The sequence below is a fragment of the Scyliorhinus canicula genome, chromosome 13 (assembly GCF_902713615.1).
Source record: "Scyliorhinus canicula chromosome 13, sScyCan1.1, whole genome shotgun sequence".
NCBI classification, from domain to species: domain Eukaryota; kingdom Metazoa; phylum Chordata; class Chondrichthyes; order Carcharhiniformes; family Scyliorhinidae; genus Scyliorhinus; species Scyliorhinus canicula.
In genome coordinates, this window is record NC_052158.1 from 11,922,485 (window position 1) to 11,935,164 (window position 12,680).

Below are 12,680 nucleotides of genomic sequence, written 5' to 3' on the forward strand. Positions count from 1 at the left end.
CCCTAGTCGGCACATTCCGGCGCCTGTTTGGGACGGCTGTGCTAAACCAGCCCCTATGTGGTGCCAATTTAAGACTGAGATGAGGAAGAATTCCTTCTCACAGACGGTTGTGGGTATTTAGAGCTCCTTGACACAATGAGCTGTGGGGCCAGAGTTCTTGTGTATATTTAAGGCTGAGATGGTAAGGATTCAAGGGTTAGGAGGAAAGTACAGGAATGTGGATGTGTGGAAAGTCGGACCAGCCATGATCCTATTGGATGGAGGAGAATGTTCGAAGGACTGAACAGCCTACTCCAGTCCTGATTGTTTTTTGTCTTGTGGACTGAACCTGTGAAGTTCCATTTTACTTAATGGATTATATGTATGTAAAATGTGGATACTGGGCCAAATCGAGCTTCCCATAGCATTTACAATGCGCCTTTAACAGCCAGCAATCAAGGTTTACTGGGACATCTCAAAGCACTTTAATAACCAGTAAGTAATTTTACAGAGTCGTCACTGAGTTGGTTTAGGGAAATACATCAAATTATACAGATAAAATCTTTAGAGAGAAGTAAACTGTGAGATTCAGTTTTGTCTGCCAGAAGGTGAGTAACGAAAGAATTGAATTGTATATGTTTCTTCCCCACCTACATGTGTCCCTGGACTACTTTGGGTTATGCAATATCGCTCCAGTCTATGTGCTGAAGTCTGAGACTGGATCCCACTCTTTTCACACTCAACGATAAGGGAACTATCACTGGAGCGCCACTCACATCTAGCACTGGAGCCCAGGTAGGTCAGGCAGCATCTGTGGAGAGAAATAGAATTAATGTTTCAGGTTTCAGGATTATTATTGTTATTATTATTACTTTACTGAGAGAAACTGCTCTCTGATCCCATGAGGGGAAACATCCTCTCAACAGTGATGAAAGGTCATCTCGACATTTAGTGTATGTATGTAAACGTGGAATTCTCTCCAATTTAGTGTATGTATGTAAAATGTGGAATTATCTCCAATTAATGTATGTATGTAAAATGAGGAATTCTCTCCAATTTAGTGTATGTATGTAAAATGTGGAATTCTCCAATTTAGTGTGTCTATGCAAAATGTGGATACTTGGACAAATGGAGCTTTCAGAGTATCAACGGTTAAGAAGTTAAGGTGGGTAGATGGAGTTGGGGTGAACTCAACTATGATCTGATTGAAAGCCGAAAAAATTCGAGGGGCTGAATGGCCCACTCCTGTTCCTATCTCCCTCCGTTCAGCTGTGGTCATTCCGGTGAGATATTAAACCAAAGCCGTGTGTGCCTCAAGTGTCCTGAACAACATTCCTCTCTTAACCAGCACCCCAAAGACAGATTAACTTAATTCATCGGCTTTCGCTGTGTGAAGTCTTTGATTGTTACAAAGCGCATTGCCGCCATCTGCTGGCATAATGTCGGTGCTGCAGGGAAGAATTTTCCATTAAATTTTCCATTTTCCGAGGTATAATTTTTTTTTTTATAAATGTTTGTATTCAGTTTTCATATTTTATGTTGAACAAATTACAAATTGTTAGGAGAGAGAAACAAAAAAAAACAAACACGCAAAAATTAACATACATATTTACAGGTAAGCATCTTCGTAGTAGTAACTGCGCCCCCCCCCCCCCCCCCCTCAACATGTTTATTTAGCTTGGTTTTGGGCCTTAGCTAGCCATCGAACCCCCGTAACGAACCTGTAGCCCCCCCCCCCCCCCCCTCCCGCTACCTTCCCCCGACTATTCTTCCTCTTGTACATTGGCCACAAATAGGTCCCGGAACAGTTGCATGAATGGCTCCCACGTTCTGTGGAAGCCGTCGTCTGACCCTCGGATGGCAAATTTGATTTTCCTCCATTTGGAGAGATTCCGAGAGGTCGGACAGCCAGTCCGCAGCTCTGGGCGGTGCTGCTGACCGCCAGCCAAACAGGATTCTACGGCGGGCGATCAGGGAGGCAAAGGCAAGGGCGTCCGCCCTCCTCCCCAGGAATAGATCTGGCTGGTCTGAAACCCCGAAGACCGCCACTATCGGGCATGGCTCCACCCTCACCCCCACCACTTTGGACATAGCCTCGAAGAAGGCTGTCCAGTACTCCACAAGTCTGGGGCAAGACCAGAACATGTGGGCGTGGTTGGCCGGGCCTCTTTGGCACCGCTCACATCTTTCTTCCACCTCCGGGAAGAACCTACTCATACGGGTTCTTGTTAAGTGGGCTCTATGTACCACTTTTAGTTGCGTCAGGCTGAGCCTTGCGCACGTGGAGGTAGAGTTGACCCTATGCAGTGCTTCGCTCCAGAGTCCCCACCCTATCTCCATCCCCAGGTCGTCCTCCCATTTCCTCCTTGTTGCGTCCAGTACGGTGTCGTCCCTATCTACCAGTCGGTCATACATGTCACTACAGTTCCCTTTCTCTAGGATACTTGCGTCCAGTAGGTCTTCCAGTAGTGTCTGTCGTGGCGGTTGTGGGTACGTCCTTGTCTCCTTTCGTAGGAAGTTTTTGAGCTGCAGGTACCGTAGCTCGTTCCCCCCAGCTAGCTGAAATTTCTCTGTCAGTTCGTCCAGTGTTGCGATCCTGTCGTCCGTGTATAGGTCCCTGACTGTCAGTGTTCCCCCGTCCTGCCTCCACCTTTTGAAGGTGGCGTCGGTCAGTGCGGGTTTGAACCTATGGTTGTTGCAGATGGGAGCCCTGTTCGACATTTTGGTCAGGCCAAGTTGCTGCCGCAGTTGGTTCCAGGATTGGAGGGTGGCTGTCACCACTGGGCTGCTGGAGTGTTTTTTGGGTGGGGATGGGAGTGCTGCCGTGGCGAGGGCCCGGAGGGAGGTTCCCATGCAGGAGGCCTCCTCCGCACGCACCCACTCAGCTTCTGGCTCCTGGATCCATCCCCTTACTCGCTCGGCTGTTGCTGCCCAGTGGTAGAATTGTAGATTCGGGAGGGCTAACCCTCCCCTGGTTTTTGTTTTTTGTAAGACCTTCTTTGGGATCCTAGCATTTTTACCCCCCCCATACGAACGCCATGATGAGTTTGTCCAGCGCTTTGAAAAAGGCCTTGGGGATGTAGATCGGAATGGATCTAAACAGGAAGAGGAACCTGGGCAGTACGTTCATTTTGATCGTCTGAACTCTCCCCGCGAGGGAGAGCGGGAGTGTGTTCCATCTTTGCAGGTCCTTTTTAACTTCCTCCGTCAGGCTGGTGAGGTTCCATTTGTGGATCCCTTTCCAGTCATGGGCTATTTGGATCCCCAGGTAGCGGAATTTATGTCGGGCTTGTTTGAACGGCAGCCCCTTTAGTGCTGCCCCCCCCCCCCCTCCCCCCCCCCCCCTTGCGGGTGTAATGGGAAGATCTCACTTTTGCTCATGTTGAGTTTGTAGCCCGAGAAGGCTCCAAACTCTTTCAGGAGCGCGATGATTCCGTCCATGCTGCTTTGTGGGTCCGAGATATAGAGGAGCAGATCATCCACATAGAGTGAGACTCTGTGCTCTCTACCTCCCCTTCGGATCCCCCTCCAATTTTTTGCTGCCCTGAGCGCGATTGCTAGAGGTTCAATTGCTAGTGCGAACAGCAGCGGGGACAGTGGGCATCCTTGTCTGGTGCCCCTGTGCAGCTGGAAGTATTGGGAGTTGGTATTGGTGGTCTGTACACTCGCCATGGGAGCGTTGTACAGGAGCTTTACCCAAGCGGTGAACCCTGTTCCAAGCCCGAACCGCTCCAGTACCTCTATGAGGTATTTCCACTCGACTCTGTCGAAGGCCTTTTCTGCGTCCAGGGAGACGATCACCTCTTGTGTTCTCTCCCCGGAGGGGGTCATTATCACGTTCTTTTGGCTAGGATTTTGGCCAGTATTTTGGCGTCTGCATTCAGCAGAGATATGGGTCTGTATGACCCACATTCCGTTGGGTCTTTGTCTTTCTTAGGTATCAGCGAGATTGAGGCCTGTGCTAACGTGGGTGGCAACGTGCCCCTAGCTAGCGAATCTGTGAACATCTCCCGCAGGTGCGGGGCCAGCGCTGTCGCAAATTTTTTGTAGAAGTCCGCCGGGAATCCGTCCGGTCCCGGCGCCTTCCCCGCCTGCATGGAGCTAATGCTCTCCATGATCTCTCCCAGTGCTAGTGGTGCTTCCAGATCCCGTTTTCTGCCCTCTCCCACAACTGGTATGTTCAGTCCGTCAAGAAACCGGTTCATCCCAGCCTTCCCCGTTGGGGGCTCTGAGGTGTACAGCTCTTGGTAGAAGGCCTTGAAGGTTTTGTTAATCCTCTCTGGTTCTGTTTCCAACGTGCCTCTGGTATCTCTGATTTGCGCAATTTCTCTGCTGGCTGCCTGCTTTCTCAGCTGGTGGGCCAACAGGCGGCTGGCTTTGTCTCCGTGTTCGTATAGGGCCCCGCGTGCCTGGCGGAGTTGGTGTACTGCTTTCCTGGTGGAGAGCAGGTCAAAGTTCCTTTGTAATTCTTTTCTCTCCGCCAGGAGTTCTACAGTCGGGGCCTCGGAGTATTTATGGTCTACCTCCAGTATGGAGTCGACCAGCTTCTGCCTAGCCACCCTTTCCTCCCTATCTCTTTGCGCTTTGTAGGCTATGATTTCCCCTCTTAGTACGGCCTTAAGCGCTTCCCAGAACGTGGAGGGTGAGACCTCCCCGTTTTGGTTGATCTCAGTGTACTCCGCTATGGCCTGCGCTATCCTTTCGCTGAAGGCCTTGTCAGCTAGTAAGGCACCGTCCAACCTCCATTTGGGGCGCTGGGCCCTTCCCGTCTCTAGCCGCACATCCATGTAGTGTGGAGCGTGGTCTGATATCACAATTGCGGAGTATTCCACCTTGTCTATCTCTGGAAGCACCGTTTTCCCCACCACAAAGAAGTCAATTCTGGTGTACACGTTGTGTACTGGGGAGAAGAAAGAGAATTCTTTCTCCCCCGGGTGGGTGAATCTCCAGGGGTCTACTGCTCCCATCTGCTCCACATAGTGGCTGAGTTCCCTTGCCATGTTTGAGGTTTTCCCCGTTCTGGGGTTTGATCTGTCCGTCGTTGGGTCCTGTACACAGTTGAAGTCCCCCCCCATGATTAGTCGGTGCGTCGCTATGTCCGGGATTTCTGCCATGGTCTTTTGGATGAAGCTCGTGTCGTCCCAGTTGGGCGCGTACACGTTAACTAGAACTACCGGCGCCCCATCCAGGGCCCCGCTGACCATGACATACCGTCCCCCTGGGTCCGTAACCGTCTTTGTCGCCCTAAACATTGTCCTCTTGCCAATCAGGATCGCCACCCCCCTGGCCCTTGCCCCATAACAGGAATGATAGGTTTGTCCCACCCAGCCCTTTCTTACCCGCAGTTGGTCCTGCTCCCTCAAGTGCGTCTCTTGGAGGAAGACTATGTCGGCCCTCATGTTTCTAAGGTGGGTGAGGACTCTAGATCTCTTCACTGGGCCGTTAAGTCCCCTTACGTTCCAGGTGACTATTCTGGTGGGGGGCTTCTGCCCCCTTGCTCCTGTGGGGTTAACCATATTTGTCCGGTGGACGCGCCCCTGCCCTTTGGGGTTTCCCTTTGTTAGGGGGCCGTCCAGGATGTCCACTATCACTGCTCTCCCCATGCGGTCGGGTCCCTGCGCTCCGGGGTTCCCCCTTGTCCCGGGGACACCCGCCATGGCCGTCCACTGTGTGTCCGCCACGCGGGTAGTCCCCTGCACTCCGGGGGGGCCCTTCACCCACAGACCGTACTGGGTGGGTGCTTGCAGCAGTTCCCTGTTTCAAGCCCTTGTCTGTGGCACTTTGTGGCCCTATTCCCTTACTGGCCTCTTTTGTCCCTTCGTCCCTGCATTTCCCCTCCCTGGTCTCTCGCCCCCCGAGTGCCCCCCCCCCGCTCTATCCCTTTCGGGGATACCCCTGTATACCCCTCCATTGCCCCTCTCTCCCCCATTCCTGTCCCCATTTGCTCTCCCACCTTTGATGGGTGATCCCCCCCCCTCCCCTGCCTGGCGCCTTCCCCCCTGTTGGGGGTGCGCTGCGGCCCTGCTCTGTTGCGCGCCCCCTTCGCTAGCTTTCCTGCTAGCACGGTGGCTCCCCTCTCGGAGGTTGCTGTCCCGCTTCCCCTCTCCCCTCTCCAGTATTCCCGTTCCCTCGTGCCGGGGCCTGGCCTCCCACCTGGAGCGGGCCCTTGGGCATTGGGTTGTTTTCCGTTCTGGGTGTTCCTGCCAGGGGGGAGGGAGCTGGCTTTGCCTCGCCCCTCCCCACCCCCCCGTCGGCATGACGTATCTCCTTGCCATGGGCCCCTCGTCCCTACTTCCCATGGCGTTTTTCCAGCCCGTGCTCCTCGACGAATCTATTCGCCTCGCCAGGGGCTGTAAAGAAATATTCCTTGTGTTGGTATGTGACCCAGAGTTTTGCTGGGTACAGCATACCAAAACGTACTTTGTTCTTATAGAGAGCTGCTTTCGCTCTGTTGAACTCCGCCCGTCTCTTAGCTATGTCCGCTCCAAAGTCCTCGTAGATTCGGATGGCGTGCCCGTCCCAATTGCAGGCTCTATTCTCCTTGGCCCAGCGCAGGATTGTCTCCCTATCCCGGTACCGGTGCAGTCTGGCTATAACTGCTCTCGGTTTTTCCCCTTCCTTGGGCTTCGGGCGCAGTGACCGATGAGCTCTGTCCATTTCCGGTGGGGTGGGAAAAGTTTCCCGCCCCACTAAGGAGCCCAGCATCGCAGCCACGAATGTTGTGGGATTTCTACCCTCTATCCCCTCTGGCAGGCCCACTATCTTAATATTTTGCCTTCTCGAGCTGATCTCCTGGTCGTCTACCCTGCCCTTCAGGCTCCCCTGTGTTGCACTCAGTTTCACCATTCCCCTCTCCAGGGATATGACCCGGTCGCTCGCGTCAGTCGCTGCCTTCTCCAGCTCTTTAATGGTTGCCCCCTGGGCTTCCAGTATCTTCCCTTGGGCATCCACTTTCTTCTCCAATCTGGTCAGAACCTGCTGCACCCCTGACATGGCCCTGGTCACTGCTGCCTGTGCTGCGGCCTCTGCGTCTGCTTTTAACTCTGCCTTGATTGCCTGCAGCTGCTCCCTCACCACCTCGGCAAAGGCTTCCTTCCAATTCACGCCCCCCTCTAACCCCAGGGGAGAGGTTGCCCGCCCGTCCAGCTCTTCTGGATGCGGCGAAACATCCTTCCCGCCGCTTCGCGTGTTGACTCGTTCGCCCGAGCTGGCTTTCCCTTTGCCCCGTCTACTTCCGGTGCCCCCTTTCTCTTGGCTCCCTTCTGGCACTTTTTTCTCCCCCTTCCCCTTCATCTTTTCTTCTCTCCTTGTTCTTCTTTTCCCCCTTTTCCGCACCCTATTTTTATTTTATTTATTATTATATATCTATATATGTATATATATATATATATATATTTTTTTTTTTTATTCTTTTTTTTAAAATTTATTTCCCCTACCCCTTTTCTCTTTACCAGTTTTCTTTTGGGAAGAACAAAAATACAAGTCTCTTTTTTCTTTTGTCTTCTCTCCCCACTCAACCAGGAGAGAGAGAGAGAGAGAGTCCCTTTGTCTCTTTGTCCTTGCCACGTGGTGGTCACTGCAGTTGCGGGGGGGGGGGGAGGGGCGAGTGGGCCGGTGGTCGCTGCCGGTTGGGGGGGGGGGGTGTCCCCCGCTGCTGGCTGGGGGGGGTGTCCCCGCTGCTGGCTGGGGGGGGGGGTGTCCCCGCTGCTGGCTGGGGGGGGGTGTCCCCGCTGCTGGCTGGGGGGGGGGGGGGGTGGGGGGTGTCCCCGCTGCTGGCTGGGGGGGGGGGTGTCCCCGCTGCTGGCTGGGGGGGGGTGGTGTCCCCGCTGCTGGCTGGGGGGGGGTTGTCCCCGCTGCTGGCTGGGGGGGGTGTCCCCGCTGCTGGCTGGGGGGGGGTGTCCCCGCTGCTGGCTGGGGGGGGGTGTCCCCGCTGCTGGCTGGGGGGGGGGTCCCCGCTGCTGGTTGGGAGGGGGGGGAGAGAGAAGAGGGGCCGCCGCCGCCGCACCGCTCCTGGCCCGCGGGGGGGGGGGAAGAGAAGAGGGGCCGCCGCCGCCGCACCGCTCCTGGCCCGTGTGGGGGGGGGGAAGAGAAGAGGGGCCGCCGCCGCCGCACCGCTCCTGGCCCGCGTGGGGGGGGGAAGAGAAGAGGGGCCGCCGCCGCCGCACCGCTCCTGGCCCGCGTGGGGGGGGGGAGGGAGAGGGGATGGACCTGCTGCTGTTGGGCCCCCCTGTCGCTGCCTCTCCTCTGCCGTCGCTGTCGCCGCTCCGCTGCCGCTCCGGCTCCTCCGCTCCGGCTCCTCCGCTCCGGCTCCTCCGCTGCCGCTCCGGCTCCTCCGCTCCGGCTCCTCCGCTGCCGCTCCGGCTCCTCCGCTCCGGCTCCTCCGCTGCCGCTCCGGCTCCTCCGCTGCCGCTCCGGCTCCTCCGCTCCGGCTCCTCCGCTGCCACTCCGGCTCCTCTGCCGGCGCTCCTCCTCCGCCGTCCGGCCTGTCGGGGGGGGGGGGTTGTTCTTCTTGTCTGCCGCTTGCGGGAGCCCCTCTCCCTGCGACCTCCTCGCTCGCCGCCCGGAAGTCAAGTCTTCCGAGGTATAATAATAGGTCTTTGAAGGTTCACAGACCATTCGGCCCAAATTTGGATTCGATCAAATCAACATTTTTAAAGTTGACTGTATTCAGTCCCATTATTTGATGACATGTTTGATGACCATAATTAAAAAGATTCGTTATCAAATGCATTTTAGTATCTATAATCATGTGCCAAATCAATACGCATTAGTATTCGCTATTAATGCATGAGGTTTGATATATGCTGAAATATTTATATGACTGTATTGCGCTACAAATATATTATTGACATACTGTATTGTTGGCACAACAGAATAATTAAATTGCAATAAAGATATACAACACAAATAAAAATAAAAATGTATGGTCTGAACAAAGAACAAAGAAAAGTACAGCACAGGAAAAGCCCTACGGCCCTCCAAGCCTGTGCCGACCATACTGCCCGTCTAAACTAAAGTCTTCTACACTTCCGGGGTCGGTATCCCTCTATTCCCATCCTATTCATGTATTTGTCAAGAGGCCCCATAAACGTCACTATCTTCCCTGCTTCCACCACCTCCTCTGGCAGCGAGTTCCAGGCACACTACCCTCTGTGTAAAAAACTTATCTCATCCATCTCCTCTAAACTTTGCCCCTTGCACCTTAAACCGATGCCCCCTCGTAATTGCCCCTCTACCCTGGGAAAAAGACTCTGACTGTCCACTCTGTCTAGACCCCTCATAATTTTGTAGGCCTCTATAATAGAACAGTACAGCACAGAGGTCACCCCTCAACCCCCTTCGATCCAGTGAGAACAAACCGAGTTTATTCAACCTCTCCTCATAGGCAGCACGGTAGCACAAGTAGTTAGCTCTGAGGTTTCACAGCTCTAGGGTCCCAGGTTGGATGCCCTGCTGGGCCACTGTCTGTGCCGAGTCTGCGCGTTCTCCCCATGTCTGCGTGGGTTTCCTCTGGGTGCTCCGGTTTCCTCCCACAGTCCAAAGACGTGCAGGTTAGGAGGATTGGCCATGATAAATTGCCCTTAGTGACCAAAACGATTAGGAGGGGTTATTGGGTTATGGGGATAGGGTGGAAGTGGTTGCGAGTCCTGAAGGCCGCCTTGGAGAACGCTTACCTGAAGATCAGAGGCTGAATGCCCTTGACTGCTGAAGTATTCCCTGACTGGAAGGACCATTCCTGCCTGGTGAATCTTCCCCCTGGTGTTGTAAGACTTCTTATTGTGCCCAGCCCAGTCCAAAGCCGGCATCTCCACATCATAATTGAATTTTACATCAATGTCTCTGGTCCCATATTCTTTTGTGCTTTTCTGTAGCTGTCTTTCTTTTTTTCTTACTTGCTTATTTTTAAAATTCCTTTACTTTTAGTTTGGAGAGCTGCTATCTGACCATTCACACCTAATTTAGTTACATCTTTTCTTTATTTGCCTGTGCGGTCCCCACTCCCATTCGTTTTTCAGCCTGAAACCCTATTCCATTTAATCTGTCCTGCTCGTCGCGCTATTAAAGACTTTCCCTTCCATTCTTTCTCCCATGTTCACCCAATTCAATCCCTCAAAATCTATAACATTGCTATTTTTCCCAGTTCTGCTGAAAGACCAGAAATGGCAACTCACTTTCTCTCTTCAGGGTTATTGACCATATTTCCCGGGCTCAGGGAGTTTCCTGTATGTTTTGTGCGCGCGCGAAGATTAGACTTTGTTCACGTTGGGGGGAAGCCGCAAGTTTCTTGTCAGATTCTTAAGTGTTGCCGTCATCTCCCAGATTGCGACCGTCCATGGGGTTCACGCTGAACGGTGAGAGAGCCGAACAAAGGCATTGATTACCTGGCGAATAAAATGTAGGTGAGAACATTTAAAAACATGTTCTTAATTCCGTGGTTGGGGGAAAGTGCCCGTGAGGGAGGCAGTGGGAGCGAACTAAAAGTAGGAAACATGTGATTGCACTTGTCAATAAAGATCACAGGCTTTAGGGTCTTTAAATATTTCTGTTATAGAAACTCGACGTTACATTGTGTAAATGTAGAGTATTGGCTCACTTCTTGTAGGGAGATGTGTCAAATTGCTTAATGGGTTGTGAGAGGAGGGGGGGGGGGGGGGGGGGGGGGTGCTGTTGATCTGTGCCGCTAGGCGGCAGAGTAACCTCAGGGTAGACCTGCTGAGAATTTGAAACATTTTGTGTTTGTATTGCAGATTTTCAGTGTTGTGGATTAAAAACCAATTAGATTCCGGACTGAGCTGAAAGTAGGAATTTGTATTACATGCATGCAGGGGTATGTTTCAGTGAACTGCGGTATCTCACAACAATTACTGTGACACCCATTAAAACATATTACAGCTTCAGCTGGCCGCCTGCCAGGGAATTTTTTTGTCTGCTCATTGCCTTCCTGTGTCCCTCGTAAACACGTCCTATCATAGCCTTGCAGGCAGCAGGCGAGTGGAATAGTCCAAAATCTAACAAAAAACAGTCAAGCAGCTCTGGCATATCAGCAACAGTAACTTTATCTTCACACCCATTGATAAACCACAAGCAGATGTGTTGGCCAAGGGTTATGGTGGAAAATTACAGCCAGAGAGATAGCTTTCGTAAGTATAACTCACTGTTATAACTCATGGAAATAGTTTTCACTCTTTTTCCGCATATCATTCAGCATCTTCAATTGTTTTGTTTCACTCTCCCTCCCTCTTTCCCACTGCAAACGCCCCACTGAGCTTCATCCTTCCAGCCTGGCTCCATACATCCCATACATTTGTCCTTCATGCTCTTCTAAATCTTTTCCTTCATATGTAAACTATTGCGAATATTTACTTTTTAAGATTATTAAGGAAGCGGTTTTAATTAGGGGAAAAATTAAGGGTCATGTGGCCAATTCCGAAGTTTTCCTGACAACAGGATGGGTTGAGCTGGATTTTCAAACTAAAGCGGGGTCCGTGTAAGGTGATTTGGATACAATGTCAGCAACTTCTGTTTTTACAGTGGTTCGACTGACTGATGCCAGAGTCCCAGGAAGGTGCAGCGAATATCACGTTCTAAATCGTTGTATCTTATACTGACAACATAATTAAAAAATAGAATAAAATTTGGGTCTCCAGACTGAAATACATAAGACCCGAAGGGGACTTGACAAGGTGGATTGGAGAGGATATTTCTTCTGTGAGAAAATCGAGAAGTAGTGCTCACTGTTTAAAAATAAGGGTCGCCCATTGAAAGCAGAGTTGAGACGAATTGTGCAGTCCCAGAAAATAATAATATTTATCATTGTCATAAGTAGGCTTACATTAACAGTGCAACGAAGTTACTGTGAAAATCCGCTGTCGCCACATTCCGGTGCCTGTTCGGGTACGCAGAGGGAGAATTCAGAATGTCGAATTCACCTATGGGGAGGAAACCGGAGCAGCCGGAGGAAACCCAAGCAGACACGAGGAGAAAGTGCAGACTCCGCACAGACAGTGACCCAAGCCGGGAATTAAACCCGGCACCCTGACACTGTGAAGCAACAGTGCTAACTGGGCTGTGTGTCTTTGGAATTCATTTACTCAAAGGGTAGTGCAAGAAGAGCTTTTGAATAGTTTTAAAGGAGGGAGGAATCGAGTTGGTAAGCAAGGATGTGGTATGTTATCGGAGGTGGGTGTGATGCAGATTTCAGTTTACTATCAGATCAACCATTATAGAATTCATAGATAGATTTTTCAGCTCAGAAGGAGGCCATTCGGCCCATCCAGTCTGCACCGGCCCTTGGAATGAGCACCCTGCTCAAGCCCACACCTCCATCCCATCCCCGTAACCCAGTAACCCCACCTAACTTTTTTGGACACTAAGGGTAATTTAGCATGGCCAATCCACTTAACCTGTACATCTTTGGACTCACGCAGACACAGGGAGAACATGCAGACTCCACACAGGCAGTGACCCAAGCCGAATCGAAAGTCGGACTCTGGAGCTGTGAAGCAACTGAGTTTACCACTGTGCTACCATGCACCCCATTGATCTTTACCAATGACGGAGAAGACACAAGGGGCTGAATAGTCTATTGCTGCTCCTGTGTCCAAATGTTCATATGTTCGCAATAGCTAATCAACATGTGTCCCTGGCTATGAGACCCAAGTGATTCAGATTGTCATTGACTTGGGTTTTGGGAGTACTTA

The 12,680-nt window shown here is 52.0% G+C and overlaps 1 long non-coding RNA gene across 1 annotated transcript; it reads right to left on the reverse strand.

The window, feature by feature from the left end:
- Positions 1–440: 440 nt before the first annotated feature.
- On the reverse strand, positions 441–10,436 carry LOC119975442. Its single transcript, XR_005462764.1, has 2 exons — positions 10,152–10,436; positions 441–790 (listed from the first exon to the last, which is right to left on the reverse strand). It is a non-coding gene; the product is annotated as an uncharacterized LOC119975442 (long non-coding RNA).
- Positions 10,437–12,680: the final 2,244 nt, after the last annotated feature.